At 38.3% G+C, this 21891-nt stretch overlaps 1 protein-coding gene across 5 annotated transcripts in view; it reads right to left on the bottom strand.

Moving 5' to 3' along the window:
* The window catches only part of NELL1 (neural EGFL like 1), a 282863-nt gene that overhangs the window by 148973 nt on the left and 111999 nt on the right, over positions 1–21891 (bottom strand). The window lies entirely within an intron of this gene.

Below are 21891 nucleotides of genomic sequence, written 5' to 3'. Positions count from 1 at the left end.
TGCTGCTGCAAATCCAAAATCCAAAACTGTTTTCACAATAGCAACTCAAACCTGTCATTTACTTGCCTGTTTAAATATCTCAAAGCTCTGTTATATTGTAATCTGTAAAATCTTCTCCCTTCCTTTTTTACAAAACCAGATATTATACTGAAGAATTTTCTTTACTTTTTCTCGGAAGGACAGATTTTCTGCTTAGCAGTGCAGATTTTACATGAAATAATTCATGGTTTTCAAAATATTAATTCTAGTGTTACATACGTCCAACACAAAGAAAGATGAATCAGAGACATTTTTTCCCCTATTCCTTTCTTTTTGTTATTGATTGCTCACACTCTGGAAAGGTATCAATTGACAGCACAGCTGAAGAACCTCCTCAGCTCGTGGAGTGGCAATGAGTTTTTTCACCCCACAGTGCAGCCTCCTATCACACCCCTCTGCACAGCCATCTACAGTCTCCCTTCTCCCTCCACACAGTGCTTATGGAAACACAGCACCAAAACATCAGCATTCAGCCCCAGAATGGGGGGGGGGGGGGGGGGGGAGTTTAACTGTGCACATGCTGAGTTCTTGGGTACCTAAAATCAGGCATCTTGTTTAACCTTCCTAAACTGAAGCAGCTGCAGTTGAGATACACCCCAATTTTCCAGGCTCTAGAAATGAAACACATGCCCGCTACACTCACACTTTCTACGTTACAGACATCTGTCTCTGTCCAGCAGGAGCTACCAGCTAATTCTCTTCGTGCTGGCCAGCAAACAGCTGGCAGCAATTTCTGACTGCTGCCAACTTGGGATGAATTAGAAATAATGGCCTGGAGGCAAAATACTTTATATACCACTGCAAATACCTTAAACTATCTCATTCTTGCATTTCTGTTGCTTCAGTTGCAGTGACACTTGATGAAATGAATTTTAAAAATGCAGAAGCATCAATATATGAAAGATAAAAGCCAGGAAAAGTCCTCCCACATGTCTTGTTATCACACCACTGAGTTCATGAGCCACTTGGGAAACTCTCAGGTGTTGACGTGTGTTCACACTGATCTGCTTGCAGACTATTTTTAATAGGCTTTTGGAGCATAGCTTTGAGGAGTTTTGCTCTTGCATATCTAATAATTTTCTAGCATAAAAGGAAAAGAAATGAAAAGATGTCTGCAAAGAAAGCAAGAATGCCAAAACCGCAACCAATTCACCTGAAAATTAACCTTATGCACTACCCTTCATCTCCTGCTCCCTCACTACACTTCTCTTTATTCCCCCAAGGAGAAGTGAGAGGATTAAACGTCTCAAAGGTGAAGGAATTTGAACTTAGATTCATGGCAAGAACGGCCCAGGTTGCTGCAACAAAAAATATGAGAATACCCAGAGATAAAAAGAGAATTCACGACCTATATGAAAATACTGCCATGAAAGAACATCTCAAAAGGAGACTAAGGACTTCAAGTGATGACTTGACTATAAATAGAAGAATTGAGAAAAACTGGCACACTGGGTTGCTGCAGAAGTTCCAGAACCCAGGAAGAAAAAGCCTGAGCCTAACAAAGGAAGCAGAAGGAAAAAAAAAAATTTGTCTCTTCAAACTTTTTTCATTTATTTAACTGTCTTTGCAATCTTTAAGGGTTACATTTTCCATAAACCCTTTCAGCATTTCAGATTTTCTTTTACCTTTGCAGTATTAGCCTTCCACTAATACATGCATTTTCTTTAGAGAGAACAATATTGAGAGGTCAAAACTGGCAACAGAATTTTCTTATTAAAGCCTGTAGGGCAACACTAAATCTGTTGCTCTGGACCACCATGCTACAAATACTTGTAAAAGGTTAGATATTCATCACAAAAAGCTTTAGGTTTTTACTTAATACTGTTAGAATAAAACCCATAAAGCGCACAGTGGTATATATCAGCTCAGCTGTAATGGAGCTCAAATTGTGATTCATGTGTATGGATTGCTTGTCGCGTTTGAAATATTAAAGCTCATCTTCTAGTGGTCTTTGGAGGTGACAAAAATACATGATTTATGCTTCTCTCTAGGCTGGTGAAGTAGTTTGTTTTTCTTTTAAAAAGGTATACTTATGGTCTTTAAAATGAGACTTGACACAGCATAATTATCACGCACATATCACCAGCTTCCATCTACATCAGTTCACACTTTGCACCAACAGAGACATCTGGGCTCCAGTTTTCAGCAAGGTCTGGTGTGTTAAAGGGTGGGTTGGCTTGGGAAGGGACTGGTACCCCAACTGAGTTCCAGTGTCTCCTAAGCATCCAGTTCAGGGTTCATTATCAGTACAGAGCTCTCCTGACAGCATTACTCACACACCCCATAGCTAATTAGCTATCTCCATGACTCTACTGCAATAAACAGGGTATGTGAACTCATAGGCAATAATAAAAGATAATATCTGTCATTGGTTGTGCCAGTGCACTCAGCAATGTTGTGAGTAAAACACAAGGAAAGTATCTCAGTGGAGCTGCCTGCTTAGCACCTGACAGGATCACCTCATACTAACCAACAAAACCAGGTGGGAGGGGAAAACAATAAAATAGTGTTCAACCATGGCCAAGGAAAGAGGTTTTCTCATCTGCAAATGTACTTTAGAAACTGTCCAAACCACTTAACTCTCTTTATGCTTGATTTAGAATCCTATTACTAAATATCTGTAATGTTTAAAGATGACAACAAGACACCAGATCTCAACTAGAGCATCTCTTTACTGTTTGTCCTCCCCAGTAAGTCACATCAAACCAAAATAATTTCAGCTGTAAAGAAGGCACAATACCTATGAATGGCAATGGGAGTTTTGTCCATTCAGCCCAAGGTGAAATGGACCTATTGTTTTTTAAACTGTTAGTCCTGTAATAGCTATGAGGGAGCAATTTTGAAACAAAGCACTCTCTGCCTCTGGAATTGTACACCACTCTTTCCACGCACTTAAAAATAATCCCTTTACACATTAGTATCGTCATCACCTGTTGTTTGGGGCTTTGTTTTCAGTTTAACTACTGAAAGACAGTAACATACAAATCAAAACAAAATAAAACAAACTATGAAGTGTTCCAGAGCCATAACAAATTAAGTATTTTTATCATAATCAATTACTCTATTTGCAACTATCTCCCAGTTACTCACTTTCCAGTTGGGGACTATGCCAAACGAAATTAGAATTTTCGGGAACTCTGTAGGGAAGCAAAGGCAGAAAATCAAAAATGGGGGAAAAAAACCCCCTGCTTTGCAGAAAACTTTGATGTCTAATTCATGATTATTAACATGGGGGATGATTCCCCTCCCCTCTTTTTATTCAAGCCAGTACTGTGCATTGACTTGAACGGTATTAGACCCTGATCTACATAATCAGGATTTTTAAAAATGCGAAATCAAAGAGTGTTACTATTTAAGTAATGTCAAATCTTAAAGTACATTCACAAGCTGATGGAGTCATATCAATGAAGTGTCCAAAACAGCAGAGAACAGCAGCAGTGGAGCATGAGACAGGTCCTAAAATTTCAGCCACCTTATGCTTATGCTAAAATGAACACGTGCCATTTTCACTTCACTGACTTAGATGCTTCTTGTCCATTATATTTGCTTACTCTCCAAATTCTCCCTGATTCTGCCCTCCCCTGCTCTTATCTCCTTTCCACAGTCAAACTCACTTGATTTCAGCTCCACTTGCCTTTCTATATTTCCTTTTCACCCTCCCATTGCCTGTCTTCTTTCTCATACATCGCATGCATCTAACATACCACACACCCGGTTTTTACCTCTACCACAGGCCTGGTTTCTCAAATTCTGCACCAGAACCCTCAGGGAGCCATAAAGCACTACACAGCAGTCAGCAGCTCCCCATGAACTGGCAGCAGCTCAGCATCCCCCAGTTGCCTGAGTGAGAAGAGACTAATTACTGGCAGCAAATGTTTAGGCTAGCCTTAAAACTGTTTACCAGCAGCAATTCATCTCCTCCAAGGCAGGACAGCAGTACAACTCTGCCTTGGGGATGGAGCTCCTGCCCATTCAGAGGGAGGAAAAGAGCCCAAAACAAGAGCAGATAAGCCAAAGAAAAACGTCCCTTTCAACAAGGCTGAGAAATACTACCTTAATGTCATTAAGTAAGTAACTAGTGAAAAATGCCTTCATAAATTAGGGCTGGTGTAGCATCATCTGGGAATCCAAAGGCAATAAAATAACTATCAACATAATAATATCAGGAAGTATTATCACTTTGACTTTTACAGCATCATTAAAATGGTGCAGCCTCTTCCTCTGCACACAGCATAAAACTGCTTTACATTGATATACCCTCTTTATGATTATCAATATTCCAAATGTGCTGTCTATTTAACTGATGCTCTAGAGACGGAAACTGTACAACTATCAGGTTAAAGAACTAAACAAATATTTTAAAACACACGTTCGCATGTAAATCACACTTGAACAGTCACACTTTCCAGTGCAGACCAGCCCCAAACAAATGTAGGATTCCTGAGAAGGACAAAAATAAAAATTCAAGGGAAGGTTCCTGGTCTTTATTTCAACAGTATTAAGCTTAAATACTTTCACCATTCACACTCAAGGAAGCAATTGATTATTTTCAAAAGGAGATCACAACATTTTGCTATCTGTTTCTCAGCTACAGTAGTAAACTGCCCACAAACATGGTTGTTCCCTAAAATCTGTCCTAATTAAATATTGCCTAGGTACAATACAATCCCTATTCCATCCTTGTTATTGCTTACAATAATACACCAGTCATCAGCCTCTTGACTTAATGTCATGGTTTTTTGCTGAAAAAAAAAAGTTAAAAAATAATTTATTTCCATAGCCTGAATCTGCAATGATCTGACCACTTCCCTGACTCTCTGGAGTCAGAGAATTTCATCTATAGTCTTTTTTGGTCATCATTCCTCAAAACAACACAATCCTCTTTTGAAAGGCAGCACTCAGCCCTTTAAAAATCTTGCTGTTCAGACGATCTAGTGTCCCTCTCAGCAAGAAGTGTTTTTTCCTTTTATTATGCTACTAAATTCTGCTTCTCTCTAAGGAAAACTGAAAATTTGCAGTTCCACTCTCCTTTGTGCTTTCCATCATTACACTAGCAAATTTTGTGCACTGGTTTGGTGGGATGGTCCCAAAGAACCTTGAGATCTCTTAGGAGAAAACCAGTTTATTTAAATTAAAGCTCTCCTAAAAGATCATTTCAATCAGTTCAAAAGCTGCCATTGACATGTTAACATTAAAGAAAATATAAGTAATGTGGTGTTGTTTTTAACATAAAGGAACTGTTTTCTTAACCCTACGTGCATTCATTTGATAGATATATTAATAGAAAATGTTCACAGACTTAGTACTTTTTTTTTTAATGTTTGCAGCTATAGCTCTTAGGAATGGTTGATAACTTATTCATAAGGTATCTCTGACAGTTGCAAATAAGTTATTTTAAAAAATATGCAGCCAGAATTCACATATGATAACACAGCTTAAGAGAATGCAGATTAAAAATAATCACAGAAAGCAGAATTAAACATTTGGGGAAACAGGTTTTGGCTAACAGCAGCAGCTCAGTCATTTGCTCCAACATGCCAAAGCAACTAGGAAAAACAAGTCAAAATTCTTCTTATACTGCTGTAGCAGCTGCTGTGATGTTTAGAACTAACTGAAGTTAAAAAAGACTGCTTTATCTAGGATTACTCAAGCCTTTTAATTTTTTCCTTCTAATTACTCTTTGAAACTATACTGATATTTCTATTTAGAATGCAGAGTAGCAGAACAGGCTACTAAGGAGTGTGCCTGAGTGGGTGTAAGGATGTTTCTTTAAAGACACTGCTGAATTTGCTCTTCCCCTCAGTGGCTTATGAGAGGCCTTGTAACAAGCAAGCCACTTCTCAGTTTGGGAGTCTACCTGGCCAGCAGGATTCAGGACTTTTACCCAAGTCAGTGCCACCTTCCCTGCTCTCCAGCTACTCCCTGGCCCCTTGGACTCCATCAGGGCAGATCAATGCCTTTGAGGACACTCTGCTGTAAGGGATTCTTGGATTCTGAGGAACATTCATTACATCCTCTCATGGACATCATGGCAGAGAGGTTCTTTGACACCCGCAGGTATTTTAACATACTCAGGAATACCAGCAGCTACTTGAAGAATTTTGTATTTCAGGGAAATGACCTGGTGTTCTACAGAAAGGGAAAAAAAAAAAAGACAATGATGACTACTGCCTCTTGAACTGTATTTAGTGCTCTGAAAAGAACAAGATGTAATGACAGGTAGCCTGGGAGAAATACTGAGAAACTGCTTCATTCTGAGGCTTCAAACTGACAGAGGGTGAGTTTAGATTAGACATTGGGAAGAAATTCTTTCATGTTAGGGTAGGGAGGCAAAAGCAGCATACCCAGAGGAGTCGTGGTGCCCCATCCCTGGAAGTGTTCTAGTAGAAGGTGTCCTTTCCCATGGCAGGGGGGTTGGAAATGGGTGCTCTTTAAGCTTCCAACTCACACCACTCTGTGACTCTATGCAACTTCTGCTGATTATAATCAGACCACTTGAACTAAAATGGAGGTAATCCCATGTAAATTGGTGCTGGCCCTACAGGAGCTGTTGGGTGTCAGAACCTTGCAGGAGCAAGTTGACAACAGAAGAAGCTGTTTGTTCTTTGTAGAGTGGTACCCAGGAGATTTCAGGGGTTACAGAGCTATGGTTGTATCCCCTGAGAACAGCACTACATCATAAACCAGCAGAGATCTGTGTTCCCTTTATCCACAGTCAGAGCCACGGTCCTGGCAATATTACCAAGGACTCTGCAGCAGGTAACAGCTAAATTCAGTGAAAGGTAAGAGAGAAGCTCAGAAAAGGAATGCCATTCAAAGATAATGCATTTTGAAAGCTCCTCTTAATGAAATATTGAATTAGAAATAAACCCATGTAGCTGCCTCATAATGATGTTAGGTTTTTTTAAATACATATTTTATCTTAAAAACAGCTCCAAAATTGCTGTTCTTTTTATTATTTTAATGAAAGATGTTGTGTTCAATATTTCACATTATAAATGCTTTCATCCATCAGCCATACTTTTTCAAAGTTAGCAAATAATCATACTTGGACATGTTATCTTTTCCAGAAGAGAAGTTTTCTTAAGGCTTCTCTTCAAGTGTTAATTTAGGAATAAATAAACATTTCTACACTTGTGATAAGTAAAATGTTGGTGTTCCTAAGGTTCATCCTTGTAGATATAATAAATGCTTGCATAGGTATTGCAACATGTAGTCAATAAAGAAAATATTGCTTAAATTCACCATAATAATCATGTTTGGCAGTGCAACAGAAATTAAACAGTACAGAAAACATAAAAAACCACTGGCTTTCCCTGTCCTCCCTCAGGTAGGGTGTATATTTTTTCCAAAAAGCAGGAGATGTTTTGGGAATCTCCTAGCTGCTCAGGAGAAGATAGTGGGGAAAAAAGGCTTATCACACAAGGTGTTTATGGGACCAGTTCTTTCCACCAAAGATGGTTTGATAAGCCAAACAGTAAATTGTGAGCTATCCTGTCACCGTTTGCCAGCACAGCACATCTCCAGACAACTGCAAGCTTTGAGGTTTGGAATCAGTAAACACATTGATTTGACACTTCTCCATCACCCCCGTGCTGAAACCCGGAGCAATGACAAGGGTCTGATGTGAGCATGTTCCCTCACAAACCCATGCAGACCAACAAGTATGTAAATATCTGTGAAGCCCATTCCCTTACAGAAGTGGTGCTCACCAGTGCAGCACAATTTGCTTCCCTGGGACACAGAGGGACCTAATTGCTTTCCCCTGGCTAGAACTCAGGATAGAAACCTCACCAAATTGCCACAGGGAAAGAAGTGGGCAGAGTTATATATAATAAATCTAACTGGACTACTCCCCTTAGTACCACTCTTTCACCCATTTTTCATCTTCAAAAGCTCTTAATGCACAAAAATTCATTCTAAATCTACCTCATGCTTAGCTGTAAGAGTTACCATTACATACGTCTACTACAAATAAAAGGTTATGCTGCTACTGCTCACAAATGTATTACTGCCCATTAGCAAACAAAGCAAGATAATCACCTCATTCTCAGGAAAATAGCTCTGTTCCCTAGAATGACTGCTCCTACTTTACTACATAAATGTACTCCTGAAGCCAGGCTCCTGAAGCTTTGCCTTTGATTTCACTTTTGAAAGAAACTCCTGCATCTCAGCAAGCACTGATGAAATAAATTCTGCTATCCAAAAAGGAATGCAAGATTTCTGTAACAGATTCACCTCCTTGTTTATTGTTATTTTTTAATCTTTCCAAACATTCTGAGAGATACCAGTGGATGCTTACACAGAGGGAGGGTAGAAGGGAAGAGATGAGGGAAATGCTGTTTTTTTTGTAATATTCCATTTACCTGTATTAGCCAAGCAGTACAATACATTGAAATAACTCTATCCATTTTCATTCAGCTCATACCTTACCTTTTCAAGCCCCTCTATCTGATTTTACTAATGGCTGGGGTTGAACAATGGATTATTATATCAAAATGAGCAATTCTTTCTTCATGCCATTATACTGAGAGTATTTATAATAAATATCTCGTTCCATCAGCATGTGTCTTATGCCACCACCCACCATTTTTCTTTCACTCTCTATTTTTTGCCCAATACTCTTACCCAGTTTTCCTCCTTCTATATACATCCTGCCATATTGACTGGCTTACTCTTTCAAATCCACACAGATGCTATCTTCAAATGATATAAATTGTAGAAGGCTGCCCATGTAATTGATCTAGAATCCCTGTGCCCACAGCAGCATTTTATTGTGGCACTTTGAAGGATGCTGTAGCTCTCTGAAAAATTAAATGCTTATGAAAACTGTATGGGGCTTTTTTGGGGTAATGTCTTTATCATCTTTGAAAAAACCTACAACCCCTGGACATCTACTAGTCTAGTATTTTATAATGACTTTAAGTATGTATTGTTATAATAAATGAGACAGATAATATGTTAGTAGCAAAAATCATATGAAATTAATACTCCACAATTTTGCACTGAAGTATTTTTTTCACTTAAGGACTATTTGTGCAGCACACAGGCTACAGAACAATATTGTCCCATGCTGCCAAACGCCAACTGTGCCCTATCTTCTTTATTTATGGCCTTCATTTTCCTAACTATTCTCTTAACATCTTTTTAGCAATTCATTATTCAGCTGTTTCCACCACATGTTGTTCCCCTATCCAGCTCTGCTGAAAAATCCATGAGGAAGCAGTGAAATGGCAGACTCATCACCATTGCTGAGTTGGCAGCAATACCTCTTCATTGCCACATAATTCAAACCAGGTGGTTCCACATGATAGTGGATTTAATGATTTTATTTTCATGTGTCCAGATTATTCCCTGTTAATCAGGTTCCACAGAGAACAAAGACAAATATCATATTCACATAAGGAAATTATGGATCATTGCAAAACAGTGCCTTTCCGAGTATCCCTCAGAGCCATGCTAAACATGTTTTTGTGTTCCACATCCTTACTATGCAGTCTAGTCTTATTGTTTGTGCCTTCTTAAATTTAATTTCATCTATAATGTAAAAATAAACAATGAAACATCCGCAGAATAAAAACACCTAATTTTAGATATTATAAATATTTTTCCCTATAAACACAATCTTAATTTATATAACTGAAAAGTGCAAGATGCATCTCTCATCAGCAAATATGATAATCAGGTGTGATTTATAGCACTAGTTACTAGAGGAGGCATTTCTGGTTTGGAGATTGCAACAGTACTGCATTCCTTAGGCATAACCTAAGGTGAAACAATTAAGAGGAACAGTAAGAGGGGGTGAGGGGGAATCCAACAGCTGATCATAAAAATATTCTTTACCTGCAACCTAAAGTCTTGCCTCAGTACTTAGGATAAATTTTATTTTAATTGCTTCACTTTTGGCTGTGAAATTGAACTGGTGATTTAATGCTTTCCACTTTGATAACATAGTCACATGTTCAGCTGCAGTTAAAAAAGGAAGAAATTTGAACACCCATGCCCTTAATATTTCATTTTAGTAACTCTTTATCTAAATTACTACATAGCCCATCATCATAGGGTGTTTTACAATATGTGTTTTAGATACATTTCCTTTATCAGTGTCAGCTATTGAGGAATACATTCACAGTTTCCCTTGAGTTCCACCAAGGCAAGTGGTCAGAGCACAAAGAAAGGCTGGAGCAGAGAGGTGCAGAAGCAGTCCTTCCCAGGCATGAAAGCTAAACTGTGAGGGATGTGCAGCTTGCTTGATGCTTTAATGGGAGACCTTGAATGGGCATGTGCCCTCCTGCCAAGAGCCCTGCTGCAAACAAGCTTCCTGAGCTTTCCAGAAGCATGGTTCTAATTTGTAGAACACAGCACACCTTTGGGAGTAGAGGCTGGGAACAGAGGCAGCATTATGTTGCTAATCGTGATAGTGAATTACTATTTTAGTGCCAGCATCATTACAAAAATTTCAGAGCATGTTATCAGCAATAAGACCCAATTCCAGCATGACCACAGCTGGCTTTTACCAGTTCTTCCAAAACCCAGCAAAATTGTTGTAAAATTGTCCTGTAAAATACAGGACTGCACAGCAGTACAGTGGCAAAGACATACTTTAACATAGGTTAAAGTAATCCTTGTGAAACTTAGCCCAGAAATGGGCTTTGAACCAACCTACTGAATAGTCTTTGTGTGTGTATGTACTTATTTGTACACTGCAGAGGAAGGTGAATCAACAAAGATCTCACCCCGAATGAAGAGAAAGAAAAGGAGGGTCGAATGAGCATTACTGATTCCAATTGCTGTGATCTGACTCTAATTTTTATGCTAGATTAAACTTTATTTAATAGCAAAATAGTGATTCTTAAATTGCTGTTGATGAAACCTTCATTTATTTTTCTCTGCAGAGAACCATTATGAAAACCATGTGAGATTCCATTATCAATATAAAGATGGAAACTTCTATAGATATCTAATGCATTTTCACCATCTTGATTAAGAAGCAAATTCTGGCCTGATTTCATTGGTCATTCTACATTAGTTGTACATAAATAATTAAAAAAATAAAGACAGCAAAAATAGACAAGCTGAGGATAGAAAGTCAATACCAAAAATCAATGCAAAATACTCCTCATCCCAATGGTTTCCAATGCTTTCACCTCCTTCCACGTGTATTTCAAGCTACTGTTCACTTTTTATTAACAGCAATGTAACCTCATCACATTGTGGCACACAGCACGAGGTCACCCACAGAGTAAAGCCAGACAGGATGCTATGAAAACACACTCCCACTGCCAGAGACTTTGAAAAACATGAAGTGATAATTGTCAAAGCAAACCTACTCCAGACAGAATTCATGAGATTACATAATAAAGACCCTACTTTGAAGAGTCTCTGAGATTTTTCTTGCACCAAAGTTCTCATTTTTGTAAATGAAAAAGGTTCTGAGAATACAAATCTCTCGTCAATGCAAATCAATGCCTATACCAGCCTAAAATGGGAAATATTAATTTGTATCTGCCAAGTACAGAAGAGAGCTAGCAGGCACTAGAGGGACCTGGTCCCCCAACACACCCAGTTGCTGCAGAGCACTACATGAATCTTAAATCCCAGACAAAAATGTGTTTAAAAAAGTAATTAACACTTCTTACTTTAGTACCTTAAGGTACACTGTTCCACTAACCTGTGCTCTGTGCATGTGTTCCTATCCTGAATATCCTTTGCTTTCCTGCAGAGCAGCAGCAAAATAATTACCTCCAGAAAGGTAGTGGCCATGAAAACCTCCACTTTACCCACAAGAGGAATAACAAGACTTCTAGGATTGCTGCAAAGAGAAGTGAATGGAGAAGCCACTGCCTGTATTTCCCTCCTTATGATGTCTAACCTTTGATGGAGAGCAAAGGTAGCACCTCAAAAAGGTTGAGAGTAATAATGCTAACAAAATAAAAGACATTTCCTTAATGTTGGGAAGAGATGAAACTGAGCTTAAGAGGGAAGTAAGGGCCTAGATGTTTACATACACATACATGTTAGAGAATAACATGGACAGGCTAGAGCTCCTGTTGATGGGCTGTAACACAAGACTGAGATGACTGTAAAACTGAAAGGAGAAAAGCACAAAATATTACATTTCCACAACAGTCAAAACCCTTCTATCACAATCCAAGGGTGGCCATCCTTCTCAAAACAAACAGAAGCAGCCCCCATGTTCAATGGAGCCAAGGCCTGCCAGCTCCAGGACAGACCCATCACTGACCAAAGCTGAGCCCATCACCAACACCAGCAGCACCTCTGTGAGAGTGTGCTTAAGAAAGGGTAAAAATCCTTGCACAAGAGCAGCTGGCAGCGAGGATTGAGAACATGGGGACTGCTTCTGGCATCTTGTCACAGAGTCCACCCCCTGCTACCAAAACCTGGCCATGCAAACTCAATGCAGTAAAATCAGGGTTTCTTTTCTGTAGAAAGGCACGCAGTACACGTGACAATGGCATAAATTCTGACATTCTCTTTCTATACTTTCCCAGCACAAGGAGCTGTTCTGTTTGTTTTGAGAAGGATGACCACCTTTGGATTGTGATACAAGGGTTTTGACTGTTGTGGAAATGTAATATTTTGTGCTTTTCTCCTTTCAGTTTTACAGTCATCTCAGTCTTGTGTTACAGCCTCCTTTCCTCCTTTCCATGGAGGAGACTCACATCAGAACATGTGGATATGCCCTGAAGGAAGCTGTGACCTCATGGACAGCCAACAACAGGGCAGGCTCCTGCTGGGACCTGTCCTCCCATGGAAAGGAGCCCACACTGGAGCAAGTTTGGTGGCAGGACTTGTGACCCCACAGAAGGGACCCACACTGAAGCAGCACACAAGGAACTGCAGCCCATGGAAAGACCCATATTGGAACAGTTCACAGGACTTTCTCCTGCAGAAAGGGCTCCATGCTGGAGCAGGGGAGGAGTGTGAGGAGGAAAGAAAAGCAGAAACAAGGTGTTATAAACTGACCACAACTCCTATTCCACATCCTCCTCTATTGCTTGGGGCAAGGAAGTAGAAGAATCAGGAGCAAAGTTCAGACTGGGAAGGGGGAGGATGGGGAGATTTAAATTGGTTCTTATTTTTTATTATCCTACTCTGATTTGATTGGCAGTAAATTGAATTTATTTCCTCAAGTCAAGTCTGTTTTGCCTATGATGTTAATTGCTGAGTGATATCTCCCTGTGCTTATTGTGACCCATGAGCCTTTTGTTATATTTTCTCTCCTGCGTTGTTGAGGAAGGGAGTGATAAAGCAGTTTGGCAGTCACCTGGAAGGTAGCCAAGACCACGTTTGTTATGTCTTACGTACTGAAGAATGAAGAATCAGAGACACATTTATTATGGTAAAGGAAAATTCAAGATTTTTCAAGTTTCCACTCCACTTAAGCCCTTAAGAATGTTGCTAGTAACTGCCATTTAACAGCTGATAGGTGCAATTTTAATTAATTATGCATTGTTTTTCATTAAGGTGAGTGAGGTACTGAAACCTTTTGAGTCATAAACCCATCATTTAACACAACCACCAACTTTCCTGAGTCAATTCACTTGACATTCCATGAAATCAAAGGAAAGGAGCAACTTCTATCTAGACTACATTCCTGTTTCTGGGTATAATAAATGTCAAGAAAGAATCAGTAATTCACAATAACAAGACTTGTACACAGAGCACATGCTGCTTTCTCACAAAGCATTGATATTCAAGATTTAAAAAGAATTTTTTTAAAAAGTCATTCACCTTCTTCCAATAAAGATCAGCTTCTCATCCTACTGTAGTGCTCTCACAAACCCAAATAACAAAGAACTGAAATAATCTACTGACACAATAGACTGACCAGCTTAACAAAGCTGAATATGTGTATATATATATTTTTTCTCTTTAACAATCAGTTTCTATTTACCTTCCAGTTTTTCACAGATCTTAACAACTCTGTTCCGTGGTTCCTCCCTCTTATTACCTTGGCAGTCCTTAAACACCTCTTTTGTCTAGTCTACAACCCTGAATGCACAAAAAGCTCCTCTTTGTTCATGCACAGATCTGAAGACACGTTCAGTCCATCCATTAAACCAACCTCTACTTATCTAACTTCTGTTCTCGCCTCATAAATCAGTTCCTACAAGCTGTTCATCATTTTTAGAGTGCTTTCTGAATAGCTTTCTATTTATTAATTTTACATTTTCTAACCCGATGTGTCACATGTTCTCAGCTCTGCTTCTGAATCATCATAAAGATTTTTGAAGGGTAAAATCATATGCTGCTTTGACCTTGTTAAACTATCCCAGAACTGTTAAAACAGTTTTAGAGAAAGCATGAAGGAAAAAAACTATACAGGAATAGTGAAATCACTGTCATTGAGTTATTTTTAGGTCTACATAGGGTCATAAAGGCTTCCCAAACAAAAGAAGACAGATATAAATTTCTTATATATACAATTACATAGCATACAATGGGCACTGATCCTAGGTTGTACAAATCTTTGTGATGTTTTCCAACAGGTACTAGATTCTTTTACTTTGATAAATCCTCCATAAATGTGCTATTACTTAAAATAAAAGGAAGACACATCATCATGGATGATGGGTACAGGATATTTTCCTTGGCTTAAGGACACAACTCAGCTCATGAGGTGCACTAGAACTCCTGCACACCAGATTTTCAGCTGATAAAAACCCAAATATTTGACATCCATACTGTTTCAAATACTGCTATTCAAGCACGTATCCATATATAAAAATTCAAGATAAATAAAAACAGCCCCTAGTTCCTCCATGCAGATCCAGGAGGGGCTATGTTCCCTGAGCATGCTGTGTTTATCCTGTTTATTCAGGAATCAGTAACGAAAGGCAGGCACTAACATGAGGCAGATAAAAATTCAAAAGCAACCAACTTCATTCAGTCACAGGCAGTTCTTAAGATTTGACTGGTAAATACCAAAAGCTTATCCACGGTATCATTATCCATATGCTAAAATCTGTATTTGGTTCTATGTTAGAAAATTAGTGTGTTATAATATCACATATTAAAACATCTGATTAACCATGCTATTGATGTAATAACAAAATATTTTATTAATAATTCAAATATCTAATAACATGAACAGCTTGCTTCCGAGGTGACCAAAGTGAATCATATTTCTTACCAAATTTCCCTTAGGTACAGCCAGCTTATTACTACTTCGAAAAAATATTTTTTTCTTCTACTGACAGCATCTCTCACTAGCTATTCTCTGCTGTCAGTGTTGCAATTCATCAATGTTGCTTTTAATCTGCCATTTTATCTGGTGTCTGTGTAAATAAATACTGATCGTTAATGTCTTACAACTCACCCAAAAGGCCCAGACTTCTTGAAGACATAAAGGAATTGATGGTTTGACAATAGCTATTGATGTGAGCTGATGTACAATATGAAGAAATATGTATTTTAGCTTGAAAGAATAGTCTCTCTGACTGCGAGATTTCTGAATTAACCATACATCACAGAAGACATTTCTTAACTCAAAAGCACTTTTGGACAGATATAATTGTCTTCATTTCAGCAGGGGTAATTGTAAGCAGTTTTGTGTCTGAAAGTAAAAAGAAGAGTAGAGAGCAAAGAAATGAAGCCTGCCATGACAAGGGCCACATATGGCTGAAGAACAAAGCAATTATTTTCTTTGGAAAGAGACAGGCTCTTCAGCATGGCATCTTCCATCCAGTTGGACTGGAACATCCAATCAACTGGAGATGTTAGGTCAGCACTGTACCTGAACAACTATCCCCTGCAGTGTATTATGCCCACAAAGGCAAGCCAAGATGTGCACAGTCTGGTGTTTGTTATCTTATACTATTAAATATAAAATCATCTCACTGCATCATTAGAGAGAAAAGCTGCACAATTAAAAACTATTTGATTCACTGCTATGAGCCTCCTGTTTGCCCCAACCAGCAAAAACACAGCAAAAACAAAAGAACAAAAGACAAAGTGTAATGACAAACCCACCAGCCAGCATTCCCACCACAAATAAATAAAGCCCTGACAATCTGACTGCCCTTGCAGTAATGTAATTCACATGAGCAGAGCCCTCCCAGACAGGGATTTGACAGGGTGCCTAGACTGCAAAACGTGGTGACCAGCTGAATCCCAGCTTGGCTGGGATGTTCTGTCCAGCCTGAAAGGAGAGGAGGAGCATAGCCATAGCTACCCTTTTTCCTTTCTCACCTCATTAGCCACATCCTTAATTCCCTCAGCACTGAAGAGCTCTGGGGCCATGATGGCAGGAGGCTGCAGACCATCAGATTCGTTTGGAAACCACCAGGAATAGCCCAACAAAACATGGTGTCTCAGACAACTGAGGAGAAAATTAGGCTAACTCCTTCCAAATTTGAGAGAGAGAAAAGGCAACCTACACATAGAATCAAAGAGCTGCTTGGGAAATAAGTCTAAAAGTCTCCTCTGATGTCTGACAAGAGCCTAGACTATCACCATGGACTGTAAAAGCACTTCTGAACATCATCAGTGCCCTGCCCACGTCTCAACCCTAGAGCTCAAAGAGATACCCTGCCTGCAATGTCTCATAGAAAGTGGCAACTTCTGAAAGCACATCAACAAATGTTTTTTACACTGTGAAACTATTTCACATGCAATGACCAGTCCTTTGGTAAAGTGTATTTGCCGCAGTGTTCAGATGCCATTTTCACCATCAGCCTCTGAAAGAAAAAACTGTGCTCATTTATAGAAAAAGAGGGAGGTCAAGACTAAAAGCTTCAACACTGTCCAGTCCTTCACAATCATGCACTGCCATTATTGCTTTTTCTCAGTGGCAAAGACAGATGGGGGAATTTCTCTCTTCACAGCTGGCAAGTTCTCAAATTCTTCATCTGATAGAAATTTGTGTTTAGAATACAGACTTAATCTTGGATCTTAATATTTTTAAATAAATGCCACTATACACATATGACGTCAGTCAGGGAGCAGCAATATACTGCTTTATTTCTCCACCTGTATATTTTCATAGCTTTTCTTCAGAGGTTGTAAGGTTCACAGTGTACTGCAGCATGTGGTGCTATAGCTGTGGCAAGAAAGTGTGGAAATATCATTATACAACACTAATTTCTACTTACCTGTTAGTTATGCCAAAAGTACCCATGAAAAAGAAAAGATAAAAGATGTAGAGGCTAAATACAGGCACAATGCAAAAGTATTTATTCCCTGCCAAGCTTATATCCCCAGTTTGTACTGTTAGCAACAATGAGATTGTCAGTCATTTTCAGACTCCTAAATATTTCAGAGAGCTTTCCAAAGACTACAGATATAACTTGGGAGTTTCTCCCTAAGGAATGAAAGCAGACAAATTTGGTACAATAAAAGCAGGAGATCGGGAATGCAGAACAGGCAGCTTTTCAGGAACAGAGAGGTCACAGAACTTGACTTGCCCACAAATAAAAAAAAAAAAAACAAGTAAATCCAGTACTAGAAATCATTAATTGGATTTGTGGGAGGTATTTAGCAGAGATTGATGGCTGTTTTTTTGTTTTTTTTTTTTAATAAACAAATCACATGACAAAAATACTGTTTTGACTTACCAGAAAGTATTTATTAATTTACAGCAAATTAAGAAAGCAGAGCTGAGTTAATATGAATAAATTATTTTTGAAGAGTGTGCTATTTCTGAAATAGCACTTTTCAGCCTTGCATTGGAAGGGAACAAGGGCCACACACAGAAGATGATGTGGAGAGGTCTCAACATGGGTCTCTGCCACCAGAAGACCATCCCAATCAGAATTTGGAGAAGCATAAACAGAGGCAACATCAAAATCCTGTTTGAGGGGGTGTGTTTCCTCTCTTGAGACTTTTTTTGTTTGCTTTACAGCACTCCCCAGACATTTGCAACTCTTCATCCCACTTCTGTCTATTTAATAACATCTTAATACTTGCTAATTACTCTATAAACACCTGAAACACTGGCTACTGCTTCTGAAGAATTACTTTAAGTGTAGTAGCTTGAGGTACATTTTCTGATACCTTTTTCAGAGATACTAATTCCAATGCAAATATGTGGAACCCCAACAGGTTTTATACAACTTAATGAACACAACTCAAATTCTAAAAAAAAAAAAAAAAAAAAAATTATAACCAATACTTCTACTAGTGGAGATTGGCCTTCTCATGACACCAAATTACAGCCTTTTAGAGCACACATTATTCAGGTGAACATTTAGTTATTGTTTCTCTTCCAGGAGCAGATTTTATTTTGAGCCCACAGACTCACCCAACATTCCAGTCTCTCTGATACCCAACCTACACATTACATTGCTTGCAACATCAGTGAGCTTTTACTAAATTTGACAATAATTTTTCCTAGAGACAAACTCTTACGAATATTGAATCATCCCTTTCTTCCCCTCACCCTGAGCCTATCTTCACAGGTAATTTTGCCCCTGTATTCTTCTCCCTCTTATCTAATCTATAGTTAAGAGTGTTTCTTAAAAATGTAAGACATTCCCCACAGCTAATGCCTAAAATGTGACTGTTTAAATTCCCTTGAGCAGGCCAAATGCAGGGCACTTGGCCAATTTCTATGATCAGGTATTTATCTAGAAATTTATTATGTATTTCATTCTGGAATATATTTTAACATGTAGAGTTTGTCACTAACTCAGTCTTCAAATCAAGTCCTATGCAGAACAACTGCAGCAAACTTATGCACAAAAACCTTTGTACATATACTCGTATGATACACAACTTCAGACAGAAAAATCAGAATTTATTAGGAATGCTTCAAAAAATATCAGCAGAAAAAAACAGAATTTCTAAAGAAGACTTTAAAAAAATATATGAATTAAACAGTATGTTGGGACACCAGTATGCAATGAGAGAAAGAGCTGTCCTGGTTCTGGGAACGAGCTCTCTTAGGCAATTAGCTTTAAAGGCTAATAAGAATCAATGGTTTTTTTTCTTTTTGCCACACTTGTGTGACAGCAACTGATTTTCAAACTGTGACTTCAATAGGGTTTGGCATGTTTTACAACAGGAAACAAAATTTAGGTATCATAGGCATGGAGTTGTTACACCCTGGCTAGCCATGGCCTTCCACAGAAGAAATAGAATTGCAACAAGACAAATAATCTGATTGCAGATACAACCATTACACAGAAAGATGGCATTATAATTTTTTTTTTCTACTTTAGCAGCGCATCAAATAAGTCTGCATATAATTTCTCCTCACTTATCTCTTTTTTTATATGTTTCAGCACTAAAAAGCATGCCCACTATATATGTGATATTTCTCTTTAAAACTACAGGTAGTCCAACCAAAGAGGTTCTTTTGCATGTCCAAAATTTAAAAATCCAAAATCTCACTATTAAAAATTATTTTAAAGTTAATTAAGGTGAAATAAAATTTGATTAACTACCATTATAAATCTGAAACTAAAATGAAGACAGTTCTAAATCAAATAAAATGCCTTATTAAAAGTTATAACATTAGGTACTCATCAATCCCCAGAAATAAAGAGTAGAAAACAGAAAGCTATATAATGAATATGAAGCCTGGAGTAATTAATGAAGTATATGTATAATGGATATGAAGCCTGTCATCATATGCTATTGACGGGGAGTAAATCAAAAGACAAAAACAGACTGAAAACATCATTTTTTTTTATAGTAATTTTTTTAATGTTAGTTTGCAATTTTTTAACTCATGCTGTAAATTCTTCAGGCTTGTTCTTTACCTCCAATCACAGCTGAGCCTCACTGAAGACGACATCAGGGTGAAGAATTTAAAACCAACAATGAGCCTTCAGAAAATCTAGTTAAATTAAAAAATAATCAAATGGTTGTGACCAACTCATCTTTTGACAATTTTATATGTAACTATATATATATAAAAATAAGCCTACAAAGAAGGTCTGGGATTCAACAGAGCCAACTCTGAATACATAAGAAAGTTAACACAACTGATAATCCTACACTGAGCTCAAGAAAACAGACATAACTTCAACAAAAGGTTGAAAATGTTTGGAATGAAATTTAAAAAGAACATCAAGGATAAGAAGCACTTCAAAGAAGATATCAGGAGTAAGCAAAAAACTTACAAGGACAGAAAAAGAGAGATTGATTAACAAGGTAAGGCAGGTGTCCTAAACGAGTCACACAATAAAATCTCAGGGGTACACAGCTCAATCTTTCAAAGGAAAACAGATTGAAAGGCTGTAGTGAAAGGCTAATTTCACCTAAGCAGTAGAGAGGGATTAAACTACAGAGAAGAACTAGTTAAGGACTTATTCTCATATAGATTCAAGGAAAAGTTAACTGTGTACCCCCAAACCTGGATAAATGTTCCATTTTCTCATAAAGAATAATGCCACGAGGACAGGAACATTTGCAGCATGCTAAAAGAGCCAGAAGAAAAAATACAAATTCACTGGCAAGTTTTTAAATTAAATTTATGACCCAATGGGAACTAAAGTTTTCCCCATATACCAGTTAGTTTCATAAACCTTTACTCAAAAATTTTGTTCTTTGGGCATCCCTGATCATCAGTGCTAAAGCAAAAATAACACTGGGAAATAGTAACTATAGATACACACCAAGAAAGGAGAAGTGATTAACACATATTCATGTGACTTTGACACCAACTACAGCAGACTTTGGAAGAAGCAGTAATCAAGGGCATGGAGGTAGGCTTGAAGTAGCATAAAAAGAAATATATTATCATTACTAATATTACTAATATTACCTGAGAGACATGATGAGTTTCTTAGTAAGACAGATGACTACTTGGACAAGGGCAATATAGTGCAACTAATACATCTATGTTTGAATTAAGCATCTGGCAGTGTTCTCTAAGAAATCTTTATTTAAAAGGCAGACAATGAGGAGCAATATAAGAATACATCATAATATGGATAGAAAACTATGGGAGGCATGGAGTCTATGGGAGGCACTACAAGAGTATGTAGTGAAAAAAAAAGCAGTTCTAAAGATGGAGAAATATTACTAAGTATTTCTCAGGAACCAGTCTTGGGATGGATCCTGCTTAATACATTCATTAGCAACCTTGATACAAGGACTGGATTATGAGATGAAAAGATGATAGAATTATAGCATGGAAGAGGACAAGATCATCACACAGAGAGAATGAGATGACCTTGTGAGGTAGAAAACTGAATAGGATGAAGTTTAAAAGCAAAAAGTACATCATGACAAGACAAGCTAATGAGATTTCTGCTTTAAACTGGAGGTTCATCAGATTTAAGAAATGGAAGAGAAGAAAGCTGGTGGATAGAATGATTAAGAGGTACCTATTTGTTATCAACCAGCTGTAAAAAGGTCTAATTGATTTCTGGGAATATCAGACATTTTCAGTCACCACAGAGGACTACTTGGACCTCATCTGAAATAGTGGGGTGATTCCTGATCACCTGTTTTCAAAACAAAACTGTAAGTATGCCCAGAAAAGGGATTCTGAGGAGATTACAAGAATGGGAAAATAACTTTCATGACAAGAAGGAAGGAAACCTTGGTCCTTCCAGCCTAGTTAAGCAAAAACTGAGAATACATTTAAGCATGTCGGATTATTGTTATACATAACCTTGCTATGCTTAGCTTCTTCTCATGGCTAGCTCTAAATATGGACAGCATGCAAAGGAATCCAAGAGCCATGTGGAAGCTGGGGCAGAGAAAGCCTTGGGCAGGACCCAGCAGTGCTGACAAGCCCATCACTGAGGGCACAGTCAAAAACCAGCTGTGACTCCCCAGCCCAGGTGTCCATGGCCAGCACTGAAACTGTGAAGTGCACACCTGCAGGCTGTGTGTGTAGCTGCCTCCAAGCAGGAGCAAGGCAGGAGAGAGCAC

This window comes from Anomalospiza imberbis, chromosome 6, assembly GCF_031753505.1.
Source record: "Anomalospiza imberbis isolate Cuckoo-Finch-1a 21T00152 chromosome 6, ASM3175350v1, whole genome shotgun sequence".
In the NCBI taxonomy this organism is placed as follows: Eukaryota; Metazoa; Chordata; class Aves; order Passeriformes; family Viduidae; genus Anomalospiza; species Anomalospiza imberbis.
The sequence above is the reverse complement of the archived record's forward strand: the minus strand, read 5'-3'. Positions and strand labels throughout refer to the sequence as shown.